Source organism: Ananas comosus, linkage group 20 (assembly GCF_001540865.1).
Source record: "Ananas comosus cultivar F153 linkage group 20, ASM154086v1, whole genome shotgun sequence".
NCBI classification, from domain to species: domain Eukaryota; kingdom Viridiplantae; phylum Streptophyta; class Magnoliopsida; order Poales; family Bromeliaceae; genus Ananas; species Ananas comosus.
Window position 1 is genome coordinate 3,351,582 of NC_033640.1, and position 7,173 is coordinate 3,358,754.

The 7,173-nt window shown below is 40.4% G+C and overlaps 1 long non-coding RNA gene across 1 annotated transcript; it reads left to right on the forward strand.

Moving 5' to 3' along the window:
- On the forward strand, positions 5,237-5,817 carry LOC109725375. Its single transcript, XR_002220238.1, has 3 exons — positions 5,237-5,304; positions 5,397-5,505; positions 5,767-5,817. It is a non-coding gene; the product is annotated as an uncharacterized LOC109725375 (long non-coding RNA).

The following is a 7,173-nucleotide window of genomic DNA, read 5'->3' on the forward strand; positions in this document are numbered from 1 at the left end:
AAAAAGGCAACATAGACATAATGAGAAATTCGATGATTTCGAATAGCACCACCCACCTCGTAGGGATGCCCGTAAGCCTACAATTCACGTCTCGCGATTTATGGTCGCTGATTTTCCGCGACCCTCGGCAAACGAAGCCGAAATGAGATTTTTCTCCACTAACTCAACGTAGACCCGTCGAAATTTCAATCCGAGTCTCCCAACGCGTCAGATTATCCACAAATTAGGGCTACAAGAGATCAAACCCTAGTTAGATCTCAAAGTTTACAAAACCCTAATATTAACCCTAGGATTTCTATCTTTACCAAATACCCCCAAATCTCATGAAGATTCATGGACAAACCTACCATAATAGCTTCTAGAAACAATAGTTAGAAGAAAACACAACTAAACCCTAGCTCAAAGCCACCAAAACTCACCTTGAGTTCTAAGCTTTCTCCTCAACCCTTGCACAATTGCTAGCTTCACCCGAAATTAGTCTTCTTCTCCACCAAGCCCCTCTCTTGGAGCAAACCCTAGTGAGAGAATGAAAAAAAGGGAGAGAGAGAGTAAAGAGTTTTAGAGAGAGAAAGAGATTTCTCTTTTGATGTTGGTGTGAGGGAAATGAGAGCTAAACCATCAAGCCCCCACTTATAAACACTCACACACATACACAATAGCACATAGCCCCCTCACACAACAGAGGCCAACCATCCCTGGCATTTTCGTGTTCGGGGTCCGGACCTTACACTTAGGGTCTAGACCCCGAGAGCATTTTCAGCACATTTCGACTTGAAATTTCCTAACTTGCTCTCCCATGTCCAAATGCCCATTTTATGCACTCCGAAACATTCGGAATGGCTAACGGACCATTCTAACACATCCACCACCACACTTCGGTCAATTTGATAGAAGTTCGGTATAACTCGTCCGGGATCCAATATGTTACATTTACCTTTACCTTTACCCAATCCTGTTGGTTAACCTTTTGGTTAAGACGAACTCACCAAACCAAATCCCTTTTTGTCAGGAAGAATACCGCTATAACCCGACGGGATCGTATGCTAGGGAGAATTCCGCTATCGCCCAATTGATGACAACTCCGGAGCTCACCGCTTGAGGTAGAGCGACCACCCTCAAGCATATCAGACTACCTGTGAGTATAATCCAATCCCCAACTTTGAGGATACCATGTCACTATTGCCACAATGTTCATATGGTTTTCTTTGTCTAGCTTTCCATGATTCTTGGTGCTATTCAATTCATCTAGCCATAATGTCACCTTGTTTACTATTGTCATAGTCCAATACTTTGTTCGTACATTGATAGGATTTCTATATATATATATTTCCGAAGCCTTTGTCATTTCAAATGTACTTTTACATTGAAAGCATAAAAGAGATCCACATATCACTTTAACCCTACAATGCATGAAGACAACACTATACACAAACAAACATACTCAAAGAGGTGACATAGACATAATGAGGAATTCGAAAATTTCGAATAGCACCACCCACCTCGTAGGGATGCCAGTGTAAGGGAATGAATCCTCGCCGCGTAAGTCCGAACTTCGGTCGAAATTGACCAAAGGTCACTTCGGAATGCTTCGGAAAAGCCGAAAGCGCCAAAAATGGCATTTGTGGGTTGTAGAGGACCTTGGAGGGCATGTGTGAGCAAATATGCAAAAATGCAGATTTTGTGTGCTCTCGGGGAGGGTCCGGACCCCGTAGCTGCGAACAGCCCAGTGTAGGCTGTGCACTAATTGCATTGTTTGAGGGGTTTTTATGCAATTGGTGCTAGTAGGATTAAAAAGGGAGGTGTAGAGAGCTCATTTACTCCTCTCTCTCACACTTGCTACCCTAAATTAGAACCTCTCTTTCTCTCTCTCTAAGCTCTCTCTTTCTCTCTCATCAAGGTAGGAATCAAGAGGAAGGGTTGGTGGAGAAGGAAGCTTGAAGGTGGAACTTCATCTTCTTCATCTTCTTCCTCACATTGGGAGAAAGCTTTTGAGGTAAACTTTTGAAGCTTTAATGGTGGATTTCTAGGGTTTGGTTTTTATACTCTAGAATTAGTTTAGTGGAACCCTTAGGTGCTAAATAGATGCTATATGCTTGAATCAAGAGGTTCTATGATGTATTCTTGCAATAGTAGCAATCTAGGGTTCCGGTTGGGGTTTTGCGAAATGTTAGGGTTTGGTCTAAATTAACCCTATATAACCCTAATTGCTAGGTAATATGACGCGTTGGTGAACTCGGTTCGGTGATCCGTCGAGTCCGCGCAGAGATATCGAGGAAAAGTACCGTTTCGGCTTTGTTTCCGCCTGGAGGGCCGAGGCGACGTCCAAAAATCGCGAAACTTGGAATCTAGAGTCGCGGCATCACCAGAAGGTGGGGGGTGCCACCCGAAGCAGTTGAACTCCCTTCTATGTCCAAGTTACATTGTTGATCATATATTCACATGTTGACATTATGCTTTATAGGGTGATTTGGATAGTTTCATTTTTATTCTTTGCATGCCTCCTTGGTAGTGTAGCATTGTGAGCTTGACACATGAACTTAGGATGCATGAGGATAAAGTTTTGTGACATAGAATCCTATAGTAATAAAGTTAAGCGATGAACTTGATCTTGTGATGATGAAAACAAGTGACGTGAACTAATGTAGTAGAGGCACTATAACATGAACGAGTGGCATGTAAACTAGTTGATACAACAAAATGATTTGAATGAGTGGCATTGAACCTTGTGTCACGCCCCGGGACCCAGCGAAAGCCCGCTCGGCGCGTGCACAGACCCACCGTGTACATCAAACAACCATAATGCACACAAGGCGTCTACCAAAAACTAGAAATGAACAAGATAATTTCCTAACAAGGCTATCAGAGCGAGTAATATAAAATCACTATTGTTCTAGCATAAAGAGATCCACAATAAAACAAAAGACTACAAGTAGATCCAAAAGTCTAATGTAATCTCTAAACCAAAATACATAATACATCTTTCCACAAAGTACAAAAACAAAGATGATGTCGGGTCCCTCTAAAATAACTCCGTAGGGCTCTAACTAGTCGCTAACCCCTTGCCACGATCCTTAGCCACTCTCGATACGGATGGCTCTGAAACAAACAACAAAACAGAGGGCGTGAGAACTATTGAAAATAGTTCCCAGTGGGTAAGTCACCGATCTTAGCGAAATAGATATATTTTATATCAAATAAATCTATTTTGAGGTCCAATACAACCTAATTCTAACCGAATTAACCCTAACCCTAACCAAACCCGCTCCACCCCACTGCACCCCTACCCAGCGAACGCCTCAGCCTCGCGAGGACCCCTTCTCTCCTCACGATCCCTCCCCTCTTCCCCCTTTGAGCTCGAGCTCTCCCTCTCTCCTTTACCTCTACTCATTTCCCTCTCCCTCTTCCTTAGAATCTCCTCCAAGCTTTGATCCCATTCCAGAATCGCCCTCGCTTTTGCCCTCAATCTTCTCCACGAGCGGGTGCTTTGAGGAGATCAGCCGCCGCCGGTGTCGCCCTCGGCCTCCTCCTCCACGAGCGTGGCGGCGCTCCGACGACCTCCCTCCGCCGCCACACACCAACGACGAGGTCGGTGCTCCGCTCGGCTCCAAGGGCTGGGCCGACGAGCCCGGGTTTCGCCAGTGGAAGGATAAAGAGGCCGAGATCCTCATCGACATCGAGCCCATCATCGCCCTCACCAAGGATATACTCCACTCCAAGGAAGCGGAACAGTGCTCTCTGGGATCTTGCCATGGATCGATCGATGGGAGCTCGGGGGTCGGTGATCTTGTTAGGGCTCGTGATCACAGGTAACGTGTCGATCTCGCGATCATCGATCTGCATGATTCGCTTTCATTTTTTGAATATCTTGTACTGGATCTGATTTGGTTGTAGGATGCGTTTGTGAACCCTAGATCGGCAATGGCACCCCATTGATCTATAGATGTGATGCTTATTCCTCTAGTTTTCTGTTTTGTTTCTAGATATAAAACCCTAATCGGTGGAGATTGCATGTGAATCATTATCTAGTTTTGAATCGACGATGCCAAACATTAAATTGCAATTCCCGTAACATCATATTATCAAAATTAACTTAAGCTCTTCCGAAGAACTTTTGACGGCGATGTAGCTCCTGTCAAGGTTCACCTTCATGCTTCAGCATGCAACAGGAATTTATATGTTTAGTATGCTTTACTTTAAAATTGATATATTGGCCTCTTCTTAGGATTACGATAGAGAGTTTCTGGTTAAATTGAGTCATGTCGCTGCGTGCGCGGAAATATGGATCAGATACATTGGAGAAGGAATGTGGATATCATGACATATACTTTGATCGATTAGACAAATATTAAAAACCAGAAGAATAAAGTGTTTAGTATGAATGTAAAAATTGTATGAACGGAAAAAAATTGAACAAATTTTATAGGCATAACTACATCATGGATATGTGAAGAACCTACTTGGATATTGTAAAAACTAACTTGTGTGGTATGGGTGTTTCTTTTATGATTGCAAGCACAGAGCTTGATCTTATTCTATTCTGCATGTGATGTGATTTATCATGTGCCTAAATTGGTGCTAAACAACATCCCTGATTTCGTAGAATCTCATTTAATTATGATGATGACATTAAATCAAATATTAGGGAATTGGAAATCTGTTGTGAAATAGTGAAGTGTCAACCTTTATCTTGCGAAGACATTCTCTAGATCTACCTAGAATGTTGATATGCACAGAGTCGATTTAACTTGCTCATGAGTTGAGGTATCCATGAGTTATAGACTCATAGTTAATTGAACTAGTTCTAAATTGATCTAGAAGGTTAGAAGATGAGTGCAAAATTGACAGTTGCTTTTAAGATGTAGATATTTAAAACTACAAGAGCAAAAGTAGTAAAAATTAGAAAAGGCATATGAAGATTGAATTTAGAGATTAGAAAAGAGAAACTAAATTTCAAGTTAATGGTACCTTATTCATTACCTTGGAGGACCCTACCAAATGACGTCTACTTTAGTGCCAAAATGTTGTAATTCATATGGGTTTCTCATCGTGCCTTCAATGTGCATAAGACCTTTCCTAATAGTACGGGATGAGACAAAACCTTTAGTCAACTTGATTATCTAGTATTGCACAATTTTTTTAAAATTTTTTTCCAAAAGTTCCGACACTCTGCTCTTTACAACGCATCTACTGCACTCATTTCTTTTTCTGTCCATATGGAATACTTTCAGGCATGGATCGAGTAAACTTGAACAAGTGGGCTTTGCTTCTTTGACAGTTTGGAATATGAAAACATGGAAAGCTATGGTATATACGATATCTTGGATATTTTTTTGACAATTGTGCATGATTTAGGCAAATAGAGCACTTATATTGTTTTTATATTTTATTTTGTGAAGACAGTCCTTCCGCTTGGTGAGGATCCTTCAGCAATCACCTCACTATCATTCAATCATAACGGAAAAATCTTAGCAGCCTCTGCTACTGATGGAATGATTCATATGTTTGGTATCCTTGAATGCTAGCTAATTATACTCATCAAGAATACGTTCAAGGAGTTATACATGACTGTTATCTTTTTGTTTCTGCGGAATTGTTCTAAAGCATTTCTCTTCATGCCAATGGAGTGATTGGATGCTTTGCATTTAGTTTTGTAACCATGAATTTTCTACAACATTCATGTCAAGATATATGTTGCTTTGTGAAAGTACATTTAAGAGCTTAAGCTAGGAGTTCTCATGGATTGTAAGGTTCCTTAACTATCCAAAGACATGTCTGCTAGCCTGCAAATAACAGGATGGCCTGCCCATGATTCAGTAGTAAGTTAAGTTCTATTTGGACCTGATGAGACCAGCATTTTCAGTTTAGGCTCCGATGGGAAGGCAAGTAAATTTCAGTTTCCTGATTTAATATGCAATCTCTTATGGTGCTTGTTCCCAGAAGAATCTCATGGTTCAGAACAAACCTTAATCATTATGGTATTTCTTCACAAATTTGCACCTTGGTGTATATCTTTTGAAATCACTGCATACAATTATCTCCTCTTCATCTATCAAAACTTTCATCGGTTCTTTCCTCTAATGTTGAGTTTGCATTGTATAAATGGAGTATTAGACTAAGTTGATTTATACTGCACTAACTTCAAAAGGCACTTTGCTTTTCAACATATCTTGTATAATAAAAAGAAGCATTGGTGCTTCAAGCTTGATAACTTAGTAGCTGGAACGAATGTAATTTTCTCGCCTAAACTGAAATAGAACACTAAGTTGCATCTTGCATTCTTGCATCGCACCCATTATCTTAGTTACTCTTTACACGCTTCATTAAGACTAAAGTTCCTTCCATGTTCTTGTGCCCTAATTGGAGAAGTGAGAACCTAAGCTACAAGCATCTATTCTTTCACTTTAAATATTATTGTCTAAAAGTACCTTCTCATCATGTAATAAAGCATTGTAGAATTGCGAGTATTTTATACAATCTATAATTCTATATATTGTATTCCCCGAACTTAGCTATTGATGGGATGTTTATTTTCTTAGCTCATAAGAAATGCTTCATAGAAATCCTTTGTGTAAATATAGAATTGGTATGAATGTCAAATTAAATGCCTTTTAAGAGTTAGTCTTTTTTTCCTACTATATCATTTACTAGTTAATGCATTTGTGAGGAAAGCTTTGAGGCCATCACTTGCTGGGTTGTGTAAACAGCCTTTCCTGTAAAGGGATTAGGCTTTCTATAGCACACTTCTACACTTACATTAATGGTTGATTTGCTTCTAAACTCCCTAGTTGTCTTATTTTACTCTTTTTGCTATTATTGGTTAAGCAGAGAACAGGCTTTCAGTTTTATGTGAAAAGGAGCGTTGAGCAGAAAGACCTACTTGCACCTCTTCCATATCTCCCCGCAGTTCAACCTGACAATGTAAACCAAGTATCTCATTCAAATGGGTCTGCTGCTGCAACACCCTTAACCATTTCCCCTGCAAAATCTTCACCAGGAGGCATTTAGAGAATCCTTGATACAACTTCAGATGAAGGGTTGGTAATTCTTCCATCACCAAAGGTATGTATCATGCTTTCTCCTTTTCATGCTTTCTCATTTTCTTCTTGTTGGTACTTGTTAATGCATCTTTATATTGATGTCATATTCCAGGTTGGTTATTGTTGGCATTCGGTT